Here is a 15,942-nt window from a genome sequence, read left to right as displayed (position 1 = left end):
ATTAATAAGTCTAGTGACTTAAAGCAGAAAAAGTTTATTGAATTGGAAGGTTGTTGGAATCAAAGAGATTAACACACATACACACTCACACACCAAAAAACAAAAAAAAAAAAAAAAAAAAAAAACGATTCGATATCTTTGATCCATAAATATCGCAGTATTTAATAAGATACTATCAGAGTAAATAATTCTGTCATACTTTATTCGTACAGTATTTCAATTCTATTTTGGACAACACTGTAAAAAATTGTATGACAAAAAGTCATGACAACACAAGGTAGGGATGTCCAGATCGGGAAATCGGGCCCGATCACGTGGTTTCAGACTCGATTGGAATTGGAATCCCAATCAGGACTCGAATATATATATATATATACAGTTGAAGTCAGAATTATAAGCCCCCCAGTTTTTTCCCCCAAATTCTGTTTAGCTGAGAGCAGATTTTTTCAAAACATTTTTAAACATAATAGTTTTAATAACCCATTTCTAATAACTGATTTTTTTTTATCTTTGCCATGATGACAGTAAATAATATTTGACTAAATATTTTTCAAGACACTTCTATACAGCTTAAAGTGACATTTAAAGGCTTAAATAAGTTTATTAGGTTAACTAGGCAGGTCAGGGTAATAAAAAAAAAAGTTAGTGTATAATGATGGTTTGTTCTGTAGACTATCAAAAAATATATTGCATAAAGGGGCTAATATTATTGACCCTAAAATGTTTTTTAAAAAATTAAAAACTGCTTTTATTCTAGCCGAAATAAACAAAAAAGACTTTCTCCAGAAGAAATAGTGGACCATTATTATCTTGCTTAAAAATGACCAAAGTATAACTAGTGCTAGTTCTATGTCCATGCTCACTGTATATCACTATTAGTACACTTAGAGGACTGAACATTCAATCTCTCAGAACACAGGAGAGGATAGCATTTTGTTTGTGCTTTGCTGATTGATAAATCATTCTGATGGATTGAAATGTCAATTTCTTTGGTCAGACCCTGTGATAGTTATTTTAGCGAGTTGTCTATTAGTAATAAAAACAAAGTATTTTAATTTCTGTCATCTACTGTTCATTTTGTAATATATTTTCAGCACCTATTTTTATTTTCACTGCAGTTATTTTATGTCTAATTCTGTAAATTTATGTTAAACACTACTTTAAGAAATTGTTTACATATAAAGAATGTTGAATAGAAATTTGGTGGAGAAAAAATTATTTTTGCGCTAATATAAGAGCAGTTAAAAGAGTGGTCAATTTTGACCGGGAACACTAAAGTAAGGGGCAGGATGTGAACACGAAAGAAACAATGTTGAACTTAATATTTTTAGTCAGTTGGATTGAGTTGAGTAATTCAGTTGAGATGACTAGAAAATTTCAAGTCAAGTCTAGCTTCATTATCATTCTGCTACATGTGAGGACATACAGAAGAACGTAATGTCGTGTCTCGCAGGACAACGATGGCACATAAATTAATCATAAATACAAACACATCACTTGACATTAGAACTATTTTTTTTTATTGCATAATTAACATACACTATAAGATACTCAACTATAAGACAGGCTATACAAGTACTTTTACATGAGACAGAACAATGTTTTGCAGGATATTGTCCAAGAGAGGTATTAAAGGTGAAAATTGTGCAAAAGAGGTATTTATGGTTTAATATTGTGCAGGAGTTATTTAAGGTTGAAGCAATCAGTGCAACATGATTGTGGTACATTTTTAGTAAACATAAATTTAGTTGACTATTGAGTTTTTGTAAGATGAAGTTTAGATAAAGAGTCAGGTGCATAAGTGAGAAGAGTGTTTCTACTGATGGTTTGACAATCCCACTCACCTGAATGAAGCACAATTTGAAATGCACAAAGATCATTTGATTCAAAAGAAAAATAAGGCAGTGATCATTTATTTTTCCAGTGCACCGTGAGTTAGAAAAACAATTCAAGCAGTTATTCAAAATCTTCTTTTGTGTTCTTCAGAAGAAAGTAAGTCATTCAGGTTTAGACTGCGAGAATTGACATCCTTGGTGTGAACTTGAGATTTTACAGTTTAGAGTAGAGCTGCGCAATATATGGTTCGAGCATCAATATTTTAATGTGTATCCTCAATAGTCAAATCACAGGATTAGATAGTTTATTAAAGATTAAAAAATAAAGATATTATTATTTTTAAATCATTTCTACAATGATGACCATGTTATTTTATGTTTGATTGTTTAATTTCTTTTCCCAGTTATGGATTGCAGCTGGAAGGGCATCCGCTTTGTTAAACATATGCTGGATAAGTTGGTGGTTCATACCACTGTGGTGAACCCTAATTAATAAAGGGACTAAGCTGAAAATGAATGAATGAATGTTTAATTTCTGTACCTAGATACTCTGCAGAAAACCACAGAGCACTGTTTGTTTCACTTTTATCTTTAGTCTGTTGTATTTAAATATGATTGTAATTTATTGTAATTTATGCAAAGACATAAAAGGCTTGATAATCCCAATTTATCTAAATAAAATTAAAAGTTTCTACATAGAGCTTTTTTCGATTAATCTGCTGAAATTATATTCATATCGCAAAATACATCATCAGATTTGTCCCATATTGTGCAGCCCTAGTTTAGAGGCCACAGCATTCCTTAAAACTTAACCTATTAAAACCGAACGCTCGCAAAAATGAAGCTATAAGTTCAAAAACAGACCATTTGAGATGCCACAACAGAATAATTGTCCAGTTGGCCAATTGAGTGTTATACAATATGTAATATATGGGTATTTTGCAGAGCCTCCAGCCAGCAAGATGTTTTCAATTTAGCATGGCTCTCCGATCATGATATCACTTTCTCTGAGCTGTTCCAGATCAGGATGGCCACAGCCGTCCGAGGTGATCACCTCGTCCAACTCAAAGGCTTTCTTGAGGAAGAGTAATTCCACAGTTGCTGAGGTACTGAAAAAGCAATCTGCAAAAATACCCCAGGGTCATGTCTTTGGTCCGATGATTTGTGTGAAATGTCATATATTAAATATAAGTTCGACATTGAGCCACACACTGTAAAAAGTGCTGTTTCCCCCCAGCCGCGTTTTAGGTCGAAGCAAATGGTCACAAAGGAGACAGAACTCTTCCACCGTCTCACACACAGACAAACACTCACACACACACACACACACACACACACACACACACACACACACACACACACACACACAAACTCCATCTTTCCAATCTTAGAACGGGCGGAGGCCAAAAATGACACGCAGCTGCATTTCATTTGCAAATAGTAGGAAAACTTTTCTTTCGTTTGCTTTTGCCTCTTCTTGCCCCCAGAATTCACAATTCGCTCCAATTGACGTTCTTCCTTTTCCTGCACCTCTGTCTTATGTGGTGTGGGTTTCATCTGCCATGCAATAAGAAAAGGACAAAGCTTGTAACTAATTCATAAAGTCCAGGCGTCTCTCGAGAGGTGCCGGAAAGAGAACGCCGTCTCGAGGGATGTCAGAAAGTCAGTCAAGCCAGCAATCCTTCTGTCCATTCGACTCCATGAGATATGACAGAGGAGCTACAAAGCATGTCGTTCTCAAGAAGGAAGAAGGACAATTGATGTTTTCCTTTTTTCCCCCTCCTCTTTCTTTTTTATGTCGATGTGTTGTTTGTTTTTCTGGAAAGTTTACTCTCGAGGCGATCGCACTGAAGCATTTTAGAAACTGTAATTCAGAAAATAACATGGAAATCTATTCAGCTCGTTTATGCTGGATGATAGCGTGCTTTTCATATTTGCATCATGTTTTATTTTTGTATACATATGAATAAGTTAATGGATTTGCCCTCAGAGCCTTGAGTAGACCTTGCTAATATCAATTAATTGATATGCTTTTGTCTAAAACTCATGTGTTTTAGCTATGCATATTGCTCTGCAGTGCCTTTTTTGTTGGTCTCCTACAGCAGTTTTACTGATTTATCAGTTTAACCTTGAAGGTGTTCTTTCACAGGTGTGTAAAGTGTTGTAGGGAAGCTCTGAACACATGCAAAATGTATAAAAAAGGTCAGGGTGGTTGTAACTTTTTTAACATTTGTAGTGTAAGGGATTTGTTTGTATTTTTATTCATTTATTTATTGGTGTATATTTCAAACTTATATTATCACGTTTATCTGAAAAATTATATTATTCTGACAACATATCTCTAAACACTAAGTTATTGTTAATTTATTTATTTAAGCCCTGGTTGCCAATCTTTAATGTTTTGTACAGATTTAGGTTTCATTTTAAAGAAGTCAGATGTCAGATTGTAGTTGAAATGAAAAAAGTTAAATAAAATAAAAGTTATGTGCCTTTATGTTTATGAAAATTATACAATAATAAATGTGTATGTAATTATAATATACAAATATGTATTTTACAAAACATGTTTTTGCCTAAAATTGACAGAATATTAAAGCTAAATATCTGAACAAATTATATTCCAATTTATATATCAATTTGACATTGATACCTTAAAAATTAGCCACCAGATGAAATTCAGTTTTAATTGGTGATCATATGAGGGCGCTCTTTAAGTCTTGGGGAATATGAACTATATTTTTTCCTACTTTTGACAATATTTGTAAAGTATACATAAAATTATAAAGTATTATGGTCAGTGTGGTGGTATTTGATTTAAAGTTAGCCTCTAAAAACATCTAAACACAATTTTACATGTGGATTGCTGTAGCAAAGTAATGCTTTACAACTCTGACAAGTATCCTTGTTGCAAATGAACAAATAACGGTTTCTCAAAAGGTCATGATTTTCACTCGTTAAATAATTACTTTATATAGTTTTATTTTACATTCGCAGGGAATACAAAACACAGATGTATCGGCACTAGTCACACACTGAGATGGGCATTGTGCCGAAACCTCTGTGTTTTGTCTCTCCTAAGAATGTAAAATACTTTTTAAGTGATATCATTATTAAGATTAAGGCACCAACTTATAAACAAAATGCTTTAGCGCTGTGCATACTTCATCAGTAATATTTTTAAAAAACAGTTACCAGATATGGAAACTAAACATTTTAATTTTGCAAATGGTATATAGTTTGTCTTGATTGCTTTATGTTTAGACTATAACATTTTGCTTAAAATTGTAACCATAAAAGGGTAACAGTAAATGTGTTTTAATCTATTACTCTTTTAAAACAAACTGGTAAAATGTATTTAGAGGACTTGGACCTTTCCAAATAGAGTTTGTCATTATTAGATTAGAATTTAATTGCAAAAAAATGCAATGCAAGCTTGTTTTGATGCATCTTGGTGGCAGGACGGTGACAGGTGAAACTACCTTACCACCTGTTTTATTTGAAACACCACATTTGATTATGTGTTTGTTTATTTATTTACGAACATAGGCACTTAGGACCAGGAGTTTGTGAGTTGTATAGTGGAAATATTATTGCAGTCTTTCTTTCTTTAGGTATATTTTTAATTGAATTGTGAAAATAGGTTGAAAAGTTAGTATTGTGAAATATTACAGTTTAAATGTCCATTTTTTTAAATGCATTTTTAAAATGTAATTTATTTTGTTCATGTGTTCGTTCTGTTCAGTATCATTAAATCATTGGTAAAACTTTATTTTGATGGTCCATTTGATTACTAGTGACTGTCTGCTTAATATCTGTTGATACTGCTCCATATTAACACTGACTATAATAAACTTTGCAAGTACATGTCAACTTATATTAACCCAAACCCCTAACCCCAACCCTAATCCCAACCTAACAGTCTGCTTATAATCTAAATTAGTTGGCATGTACAGTAGATGCAATGTAAATTAAATTCAACAAACGGACCATCAAAATAAAGTGTGACCAAATTATTTTTCTGATCATGATTTTAGACTTTTTATTATCAATTTTTGAAACGGCCTAATATTTATGTGAAAGCCTTTAAACATATTTTTCAGAATTCTTTGATTAAAAAAAATTCACTAGAATAGCATTTATTTGGAATCAAATCTTGTGTAACAACTTTTGTAAACAAATCTATTCTCTAAACCAGTCGTTCTCAAACTGTGGTACGTGTACCACAAGTGGTAAGCAGGCTTCCTTCTAGTGGTATGCGGAGGAATCGCTGAATAATTCAAGTAAAAAGATGAACACACTTTTAACCCTTTGATGTGTACGATAACAACGATGTGATCAGGAAATTGATTTTATTACGCTGAACCTTATGTATTCTATAATTCGAAGCTAATTTTCTTCCCATATTTGTAACGGTTGTTAGGGTGTAACCCGTATTTTTATATCCCAATGTTGACAGGTATAGTTCAATCACTTGGTTCTCTGACACACATAGCATACTCTAAGGAGCAGTAAGCAGATCTAATTTATAAATAAATATGTAAATCCAATTCATAAAATACAAGTTAAAGTTTAGATTTCAAAGAGATACAAATAAGTCATATGTACATGCAACTTATATTTCAAAATTTATCAAACAGAGTTATATATGAACAATATGACATACGGTATTACCTATATTTATGAGGTCCAAGAAACATTTGCAGGTCTTGATGAATAGGCTACTTTATGATAATGCTTTAAATTTAAATACAGCAGTTTTCTTTTAACTTTTTAAGAACAGTGCCATTTTTAATTACATTTTAAAAGCACATTTTAATTTAAACGTTGATGTTTTATTATTTTTTTACAGGTAAGCACAGTTCAGTGTTATTGTTCAAACTATTTATTTTGTTTAAAGTGGCTGACAATCATAAACATTTATAATAATAAACATTTATCTGCCACGTTTGTAAACTGTGCAGAGCTGTAGCTTAATTAGGCCTACTATGTATTTCAATACCAGTCATTATGGTGGTACTTGGAGAGACATTTTTTTCTGAGGTGGTATACTTGTTGAAAAAAGTTTGAGAACCACTGCTCTTAACTATTTGATTGGAAATGTATTTATATAATTGTCTCACAATGTGCATAATAAGTAATATTTTATTACCATTTAGACAAACCTATCACATGTTGTTTATTAATATGATTGGCAATCAAAGGAAAACCCAAAAAGTAAAAGCTATAAAATAGATTTTGATCAGGAAATCTTTTATATTTTGTAGTTCACCCCTGTGCCTAAGTGGTTAAAGCAATGGCCTTAGCCTTCACCCATGTGACATCCATCTCCAGTCTCCCCTGTATATGTGCACCCACACATGCCGTAAAACTTCAAAGCAGAAAGTCCAACTATATTACCAGAGCAGTTGATGTAGGCGAGGAACAGCGCATTATTCATTCGTGTATGGGAGGAGATGAAACCCATTTCGACTTATTTGTTCTAAATTGTAATGCTCCCAACTAGTCTTTAATCTTTCATTAGGGCCGCGCTATGTCTAAATTCGTACGAGCTAAATCAATCGCTACCTTGAGGACTTTGATGAGTGTGTTTTGCTGGATTTTGATCCTTCTTTATACATTTATGAGCATTTTTTGGAGGATGGGGAAAACAGAAATATGCACCAGAGGCATGTGTGATGTAGGCACATCCAAGAATCCATAATGGATCAGACAAGAAGCTCATTATGAAGATTTGCCTTGGGTCAGCCTTTCGGTAGCACAGGATGGCGAATCTTGAACAATGGAGGTCTTAAAAGGGAGTAGGATCAAAGGGTCCAAACAGGCCATCACAATCCAATTGAAATGTTTTCTGGGCATCATAAGGAGGTAATGGATGGACACGCAGTAAGAAGAAGAAGAAGGAGAAGAAAAAAAAAAAGTGGTGGCCATTTTGAATGCAGCCCAAATTACAGTGTGTTGAAGAGTGGATGGAAAATTCACATGACAGACTTCTGCACTTTTCATCTGTGCATTGTGTTGGGAGTAAAGCCCGTCATTATAGATGCCCAAATGCATTTCGCACACTCCCATAATGAGCCTTAAGCATGTTTCCTGTTTGTGTTTTGCTTGAAAAGATTAGTATGTAACTGCTATCATTTCAATATGTTGATTTAATGTATCCGATAAACTCATGGCTACATTTTTTTTTCATGTTTTCTCCAGTTCAAGTAATGTGCCATCCAGATTCTACCTGCAGTAGTGGCTGTTCTCCTGTTTCTTGTCCAGTTTGGGTTTGTGTGAGTGCTGTTGGTCAGATAGCCGGATGGTGTGGAGGTTGTTCTGGAGCCCCAGGTATGTTCACCTTTCACGCCAATGATGAATTTGTGCTCATGCATATAGACAGCATGTCATCCACGTGCAGCGTCAACCTGTACGATGGCAGGTAGCAGAAGTGTGCTTATGACATGCGTCAAAGAAAAGCATATGTCTGACCTTGTTTCAGCTGCTGTCAAAGATGCCCTAAATTTAGCAAAACCACTTCTGTTTTGCCTTTTTGCTTGAAGAAGAAATTATGTAATGATGTTATTGATTTTCCATCCTTGCAATGATGCCAAATCCAAAGTACCATAATAGTATACACGAAATGGCTGTCCGTATTGCATAAATCATGCAATAGTTTTGTGTAGAAAATTATGCTAATATTAAGATCCTTTGGACAATGTTGTAATCTATTATCAAAACTTTTCAAATCACAAAGAAAACATTTTTTTATTTTTAGCACATTGCTAGGTCAATGTTAAGTTTCTTGAACAGAAATTTGCTTTATAAGGCCTCACATTTTTATCAGGAGCCACAGGCATTCATTTTGTCTGTACACGTCTTTTTTAACTTGCTACTATTAACCATTGACTTGCATCAGTTTGATATACAGTATGTTCAAATAGGCCACTACAATAACGGACCAGTGTGTTTGTGTGTGCTTCAATGTACACCAAGTGCCTCAAACAAAACTTTTGTGTGCAATTTAAATATTATATGCAGTGAATATCACCGAAATGCTTAGTTGATCCATAAAATCATTGTTAGAAACAATTCTATGAGGGGCTTTGGTTTCACTGCAGCTTTCTTTCTGGCTGGAAAATTAAAAAAAAAAAAAAAAACGTCACACAAGACTCCTGAAAATCCTTAGAATTCAGCCAATTAAACGGTGACTTCTGAAATGCTGAAGTGTTTTCCCAGGTTGTCCGCAGGATCTTAAAAAGTATTAAAAGTTAATAAATCAATAATGAGAAAATTAAGGCCCTTTAAAGGTATTAAAAAGTCTTAATTGCGTTTTTGTTCAATTCAATTATATTTAAGTTTTTATAAAGTCTCAAATTTTGTTTAAGAGTTGTCCAAAGTGTTGTGACAGTGTTTTTCCGAGCTTATCTGAATTCTGTAGCATGATTGTGCCCCATTTATTTATAAAAACTACATCTGTTTATTAACATCTGTTTAAGTGAAATGTTTAATACCTGTAAGAACTTGAAGTGGCCATGAGGTCTTAAAATATTCTGAGAAGATCTTTAAAAAGTCTTAAAAAGGTGTTGAAATTACCTTTAGGTATCCAGCATTTACCCTGTTTCCTGAGTTTTTAGAATTATACATTCAGCCAGTGGTTTTAGAGCTTGACATTTGAGACAAGGCATTAGAAGACTTGAAATATAGTGTACAAGTTACATTTTTGATCATTTATAATCCTTTTGCCTCATTTTGAAGCTAAAAAAATTTAATCTCTGGATAAAAAAAGCTGTCAGGATTTTATTTAGCACTTTCTGTGTTTCATGCTGAAAGAAAGTCAAACGATTTGGAAGTTTTATTTTGAGAGAACTAATTCTTGAGGCTCAATTGTTCGGGATCCATTCAGTTTGAATGGGTGAGAGGACGAGGCCGCAATGTGGTGAGAGAGCCTCTAAATAGCAGCATCTCAGATGCAGTTCTCTGTTCTTACATGCCATTTTGTACAAGTACATTCAGTGCGTCTGAGACAATTTCATCCTTTTATTATTTCCAGAATCCCATCTTTCATGAAGAGTGGGGAATGCAGAATTTTTGGCATTTTCTCTATCAACTTTTTTTGGTACCGTTACGGTTAGATGTATTAAAAAACACAGAAGTATTTGATATGAAAGTCATTTCTCCATTTTTAACATTGTCAGACATTCTCTTTTGTCTTGGGTTTAGTGTAAATGGGGTTTATCGCTTATGAAAGACAAACATTAGCATTTAAGGGGTCCATGAACAGAAAATAAAAACATGCTACCGTTAGTTTCTCATGTAAATGCAAAATTAGAGTAAATTTTAGAAAGTGAACACAAAAACATATTTCAGGTAATGGATGCGTACTCAAGAAATATAAAATAATATGTCTTTAAAGCTAAAGGCACTAAGCCTAAAGAAAATGAATGAATAAATGAATGAATGTCTTTAAAGCAACAATTTCTTCTGATTGTGCCTCGATATACATAATTTATTTCTTTTTTTGAGGGCATCGGTTAGAGCACTACACATTCAACAGCTCTGTGACCCTGCCATTGAGCGAGAGAAAGAGGAAAAGAGAAAGAGACACACTCATTCATGCCTCCTGTGAAGTGTTGTCCCTCTTTATAGCGCTTCTGAGCACATTGATTTTACTATAGTTTGGCATTACCTGCGGTAACTAATGCGCGGGGGTCTACCCTTCGGGAGCAGCTGGACTCTGCGCATTAATTCGGAGCCCCTGTTTGAGTACGCAACAGCATATGCTGTCTTTTGTCTATTATCCTTCTCGTCTGTTATACCCAAATATTGACATCGGCCGTTTTTATTAGCGCTAACCGCTCGCTAGCCTCCCAGCCTCATGCACGGCTCTATTTCCTGCTATTGATTGGCTTCTTCAAGCCAGCAGGTAGCTGTCCTCTCAGGCTGTCCTGAGGAATCACTTCCAATGACTTTATACGCACAATTTACACGGTGCGCTTTAAAGAGAATATTATCCTCAATCCAAATCGTTGCCCCCTCCTTCCCCCCAACCAGGTCAATATCCCACAATGCAGTGTTTTGTGCCCTGTCATGTGCCTGTTATTAAAAGCAACAGAAATCGACATTTCAGCAATATGTCTCTCATAAAATGATGGTGGCGCAGACAGGCTTGTACCCCTTACATGTTATTACAACAGAGCACTGTGGTGTGTTTACATAAGACGTTCCTGCATGTACGTGTGCAAACGGATCGTTTGTGATGTGCTAAATATAATCCGAACAAGGTTCCCCAAACAAAAAAAACAAAAAAACTTTTGTGGCGTGCAGTGTTTTTGATTATGCTCAATCAGGCGACAGACAACAAAGAAAGTTTCATTTTAAGAATATGAAGTGAAAATAGAAGGCAGAAATCATTTCGGCTAGCACAACTTTTAACATGCAAAATATGCTATTTTGTGTGTGTGTGTGTTTCTCTTTTTGGGGTTTGAAATGGTTTGCATTAAAACGTTCAAAGAATTTTTTTTTCTTACAAAGGTCAAAAGTGTAACATAATTATACTGCATAACGGAGCTATAGGAAACATTTGCTTCAGAACACACCGCCTTCAGCAGAAGGAGTCAAAGCCGTTTTTATGGAACAAAAAATAAATGTATATCTTCTTAAATGGACGTCAAACAAGCAGCATAGAGTTTGTTTAATTCATTCAGCTTTCATTAACCCTGTAATTTAGGTTTGTTTGAGCTGCCTCCCGAGGAGAGTTTTGCTTACCAGTGAGTCAGCCGGTGCAAAACACACAAGCCCACCTGTGAAGACCAGCCTACGCCTTACAGGACCACTAAATGCTGTCCTTCAACCAGCTTAAATTCCTCTCACTCAATGGCGAATTTCAAATCAACCCATGTGACATGAGCGAAATGAGCGGAAACCACAAACAAATCGCAAAGGATGACTTGTAATTCACGAATGCCAGTGATAACTGTCTTACGCTTGGCTGGACTACCTTAAGAGAATTTTTTTTTTTTTGCTAAAAAATATTTGCTCTAGTGCTCATAAACAACTTTCTCATTTCTTGCTTTCCCCCGAGCCGAAATGTAGACTGTCACAAAAGGTGCATTCAGGGAAAAAAAAGAAGAAAAAAAAAAGAAGAAGAATCCCCTCACCCGGATCCTCGGTGGCAGGAGATGAGCTCCTCGCTTCCAGAATTAAATTATTTTTAAATACAGCTTATACATTTTACATGACCTGTGCTTCCTACTCCTCTCTCTCCTTCTCTCTCTCTCTCCCTTTCCTTTTTTTTCTCTTTTGAAGAGCACAAATGGGGGAGTCAGGATGTGAACCCCAGGAATCACAGACTTGCTGAAAGTTACCCGCTCCGGCCTTCTCAAACAGCGAGCCCACCTGAAAGCCCCTGACCTGCTGATTTACCCCCAGTAAAAACCTGTCCATGGCGGGCTTATCTAGCCTCCCCCCTTCTTGAAAGAACTCTGCGTTGCCCTGCAGAAAAGACAGGACTGCCAGTCGACGCTGCAGACACACAAAGGCAGGTGTGGTAGGAGAACGGCTTGTGTGTTTGTGTTCCAATACTGCGGTTTGTTTCTGTTTGTCTGGGTTTCTCAGTCCCTGTACCGTCAGGGTGTGTGTGTGTGTGTCTCTCTTTCTCTCTCCATGCAGACTCCCACCGAGCGTATGTGTGTGTGTGTGTCTGGGGTTTAATGCCAGCAGGATAAAAAGGAGGCTTTGCAGACTAAGGTTTGATGTGCTGTTTGTCTTGGTTTGCCTCTCGCTGAGTGTTGTGGGGTGGTTCTTTTGGATTTATCTGCCTTTTCTCTGTTCCCTCCTGTCGAGGAAAGGCAGAGCAGACGGAATACGGTCCCGGGACATTTAATCTTTAGGGAATTTCATGGTAGTTAGTGCTTGTCATCGATGGAGTCAGATGTGAAATACTGGTTGTAGTTCTGTATCGGCCAAATTTCTGTCTGTCTTTGCAGTTAACATCTTCCCATTTAAGAGATGAAACGGCTTTGGCTCTTGTGGGAGACTCCAAGCTGAAGATTCGGAGGCTTTTGTGCCTTGTATCTGTTGTTTATTCCGACCATATGTGTTAGCGTGTGTGGGTGAGTGTTGTTTACATGTGCGTTCGCTGAGCGTGGGTGTTTACGTGCGGACGTACCGATGTGCGCAGTGGAATTTCTGCAGGTCGGCCGCCTTGTTTTTTATTGCCATTGAATGTCAGGGAAGTAATCAAACCCATCAGGTCAGTCGGGTCTCAGTCCACTGACAGGCGTACAGTCAGAGGCATTCATTTCCAGAGCGCAGCTGCTTCCACACGCTGACACCACTGCGTTCGCACAAACCCAGCGACTTTAAAGCCTTGTCCAAACATATTTTAATGCGGTTCATATATTTTTAGGCTAGGTCGGACTGTGTGACGTTATGAAGTTTACGATCTGACAGATGCCTTGGTTTATTATTTAAAATCATTTAATTGGGTAAATGCGTAGCGCAAGACTTGTATTAAATAAATTGATGTAAAAATAAAACATGCACACACACACACAGACATATAAAAACATTTAAAATATTACCCATGCTTTTTAAAATCCATACCAAATGCAGGTTAATACAGAAAATCATTTGTTAAATAGAATAATCCCTCCACCCTCTCCAATTCTTGGGTCATCATAAGTGAGCTTTAATATTTTGACAAGCTGTTCAATCAGATGTTTTAAGAACATTAAATGTGGCAGGCTGTCTGTTCCCCAGGTTTCTGTGAAATTGTGTGTTTTCTGTCTTTCGTGACCCATTTTCCGTTGTTCTGCGTACCAACGTAACCAAGACACACGTAACCCCTCCTGAATGATGTCGAGAAGGATTAGACCAGGACCAGGCCCTGACAGACATGCTCGTGGAACAGTAAAAGTCGCCTATTCTGCAAAACCACTTCCCTTTCTGTTGCTACATTCTCAACTTGTTTGACATTCTGGAGGTGATTATTTTGATTAACAGTATATGTAGGTCAAAGATAAAAAGAAGAATCAAAACTGTTTGTTTAGAATGTTTCCTGTTTTATTTTGTTCTGAGCAAAATTAAAAAATATATTGATGATGCTTTTTAAACTAAGTCATCCACTGAAATGTGTATCAGTTTAATAATTGCTAACTCATTAAAGCAAAATCAAGAAATATAGTCAGACATTTAGAACAACAATAAATTGATGACATACAGGACTCATAGGGATCAAAACTGTATTAAAATTTAGTTTCAAATCTTTAAACTTTGCATCTGTTCTTTCTCTAACCTCTAGCTTTTGTCAAACATTCTAATACTTTCAGGTCAGAACAGTATTAATATTACATTATTATTACATATTTTGATCTTTTAATTTGAGAAAGTTATTTGAAATACATCTCAAATATGGCACTTTACATGCATTTAAAACATTTAGATTTATTTTGACATACAGGGCTCAGCATAATTGAGTACACCCCTATTTATTTGTCAGTGAATATAGGCAATGTATTTTAGTGCATTTAAACAAAACCGATTTATTAAACAGATAAAAATAACAGTTTAGTCACCAAAGATATTTAGAAATTGAACAAATACAAATAAATGCTAGCAAAATATTGCAAATAAATTACAACCTATGAAATTTCAACAAAATTTTCTATTATTTTGCTTTTCTTGATTTTTTTCTCATATTAAAATTTATATTTAATTTTTTTCTATGACATAAATTTGGGTGTACTAGGTTTTGGACCGTTATCGTAAGTTATTTTGTTAGATAAGTTCCAGATTTGGCTTCAGTACTGACTAATTTAGTGTATTTGCACAAATGTAATATTGTATAGCTTCCTCTATAAAATATGAATTTAAAAGAGAGACTTGTGAGGGGTGTACTTATATATGCTGAGCACTGTTTATGTAAATTGAATTTGACACAGAAAACAAAGTGAGGTCTAGTCTTTGACTTGTCACAGCTATATTATTTCATTATATATACAGTGTCCTCGCCATTTGAAATCATTTACACAAATTAAACCCTTAATTTAAGTGAACCTGCTTCTTTACACACACATCAAATAGCTCTTTATTCAAACATTTATGTTTAAGTAGTTTTATAGCACTGCATGTGTAAATAAGTTTCAATGAGCAATATTTGATAACTTAAACATTGTAATAGCTTTTTTTAAATAGATTTTTTGTAGCATTATGAAAAATAAGCATAAAATACATCAAATATCATTATTAAATATTAGGTTTGGGCTCTTAGATAACAGCACACAATTTATTCAGGCTACGATTCTCATATTTACAGTTTTCTTATTTTTGTACACTCCTGTCATTCATATTCTCTTTGTATTTTTCTACAGTGACATTAGTATACTTCATAACTGTAATATTGGATAATCTGATTACTGGAGTTTTATTTGGTCTAAGGAGCATAATATAATATTCTGAGTGAAATACTATTGTTTTTACATACACATCACTGAGACAGTCATATAAGTCAAACTCAGCTGAACACGAGGGATATGCATACATATTTTTCACCATATTCACAGATGTGCGCACGCATACAAAAATACATGCAAGTGCATGCAAGCATTTAAGTGTATATGTGCAATGTATATGATGCACCCCAATTCCCACAGACAATAGACTCTCTCTCTCTCCATCCTCATCTCTCTCTCTCTCTGAGACGCAATCTGCACCACAAGCTCTGTTCTGAGCCCGAGCAGGTTGCTGTCAGTTTAAAAATGACTGTAATAAAAGTGACCATGAAGATGGATTTTGTGATTTTGCGTTTCTAATCAGTCATCTGTGAAGAGGACTTTTGCTTTGATTCAGCAGTGCCCTGACAGGTCAGATTGATAGTGCACAGGGGATAAAAAAAGAAGAAGAAGGAGGAGGAGAAGGAGAAGAAGAAGGTTATTAACTGTCTTCCCATTAAAGTTGGGGATCTGGGTCTGCGGCCAGTGAGACAGGCGTGATTTAAGCGGAAACCTCTCTCAGGTGAGAGAAGAGGGAGGCTCATTGTCCAGTCTCACTCCTCACACTTCTGCACCAGCAGATTAGACTCAAATTATCTCCTCTGCAACCCTGGCGGTGAGAGAGGGAGAGAGAG

At 35.4% G+C, this 15,942-nt stretch overlaps 1 long non-coding RNA gene across 5 annotated transcripts in view; it reads left to right on the top strand.

Annotated features, from left to right (window-relative positions):
- LOC137489241 (uncharacterized) overlaps window positions 1–14,086 on the top strand; it is a 315,493-nt gene extending 301,407 nt beyond the window's left edge. For 2 of the 5 annotated variants that reach the window (XR_012399383.1, XR_012399385.1), the window contains 2 exons: window positions 8,037–8,165; window positions 12,123–13,932. This is a non-coding gene — a long non-coding RNA (uncharacterized lncRNA). Of the gene's footprint in view, window positions 1–8,036; window positions 8,166–12,122 lie in introns of all 5 variants that reach the window. The other 3 variants (XR_012399381.1, XR_012399384.1, XR_011008635.2) reach the window with 3 other exon arrangements.
- The last annotated feature ends 1,856 nt before the right edge of the window (window positions 14,087–15,942 follow it).

The sequence above is a fragment of the Danio rerio genome, chromosome 24 (genome assembly GCF_049306965.1).
Source record: "Danio rerio strain Tuebingen ecotype United States chromosome 24, GRCz12tu, whole genome shotgun sequence".
NCBI classification, from domain to species: domain Eukaryota; kingdom Metazoa; phylum Chordata; class Actinopteri; order Cypriniformes; family Danionidae; genus Danio; species Danio rerio.
The sequence above is the reverse complement of the archived record's forward strand: the minus strand, read 5'-3'. Positions and strand labels throughout refer to the sequence as shown.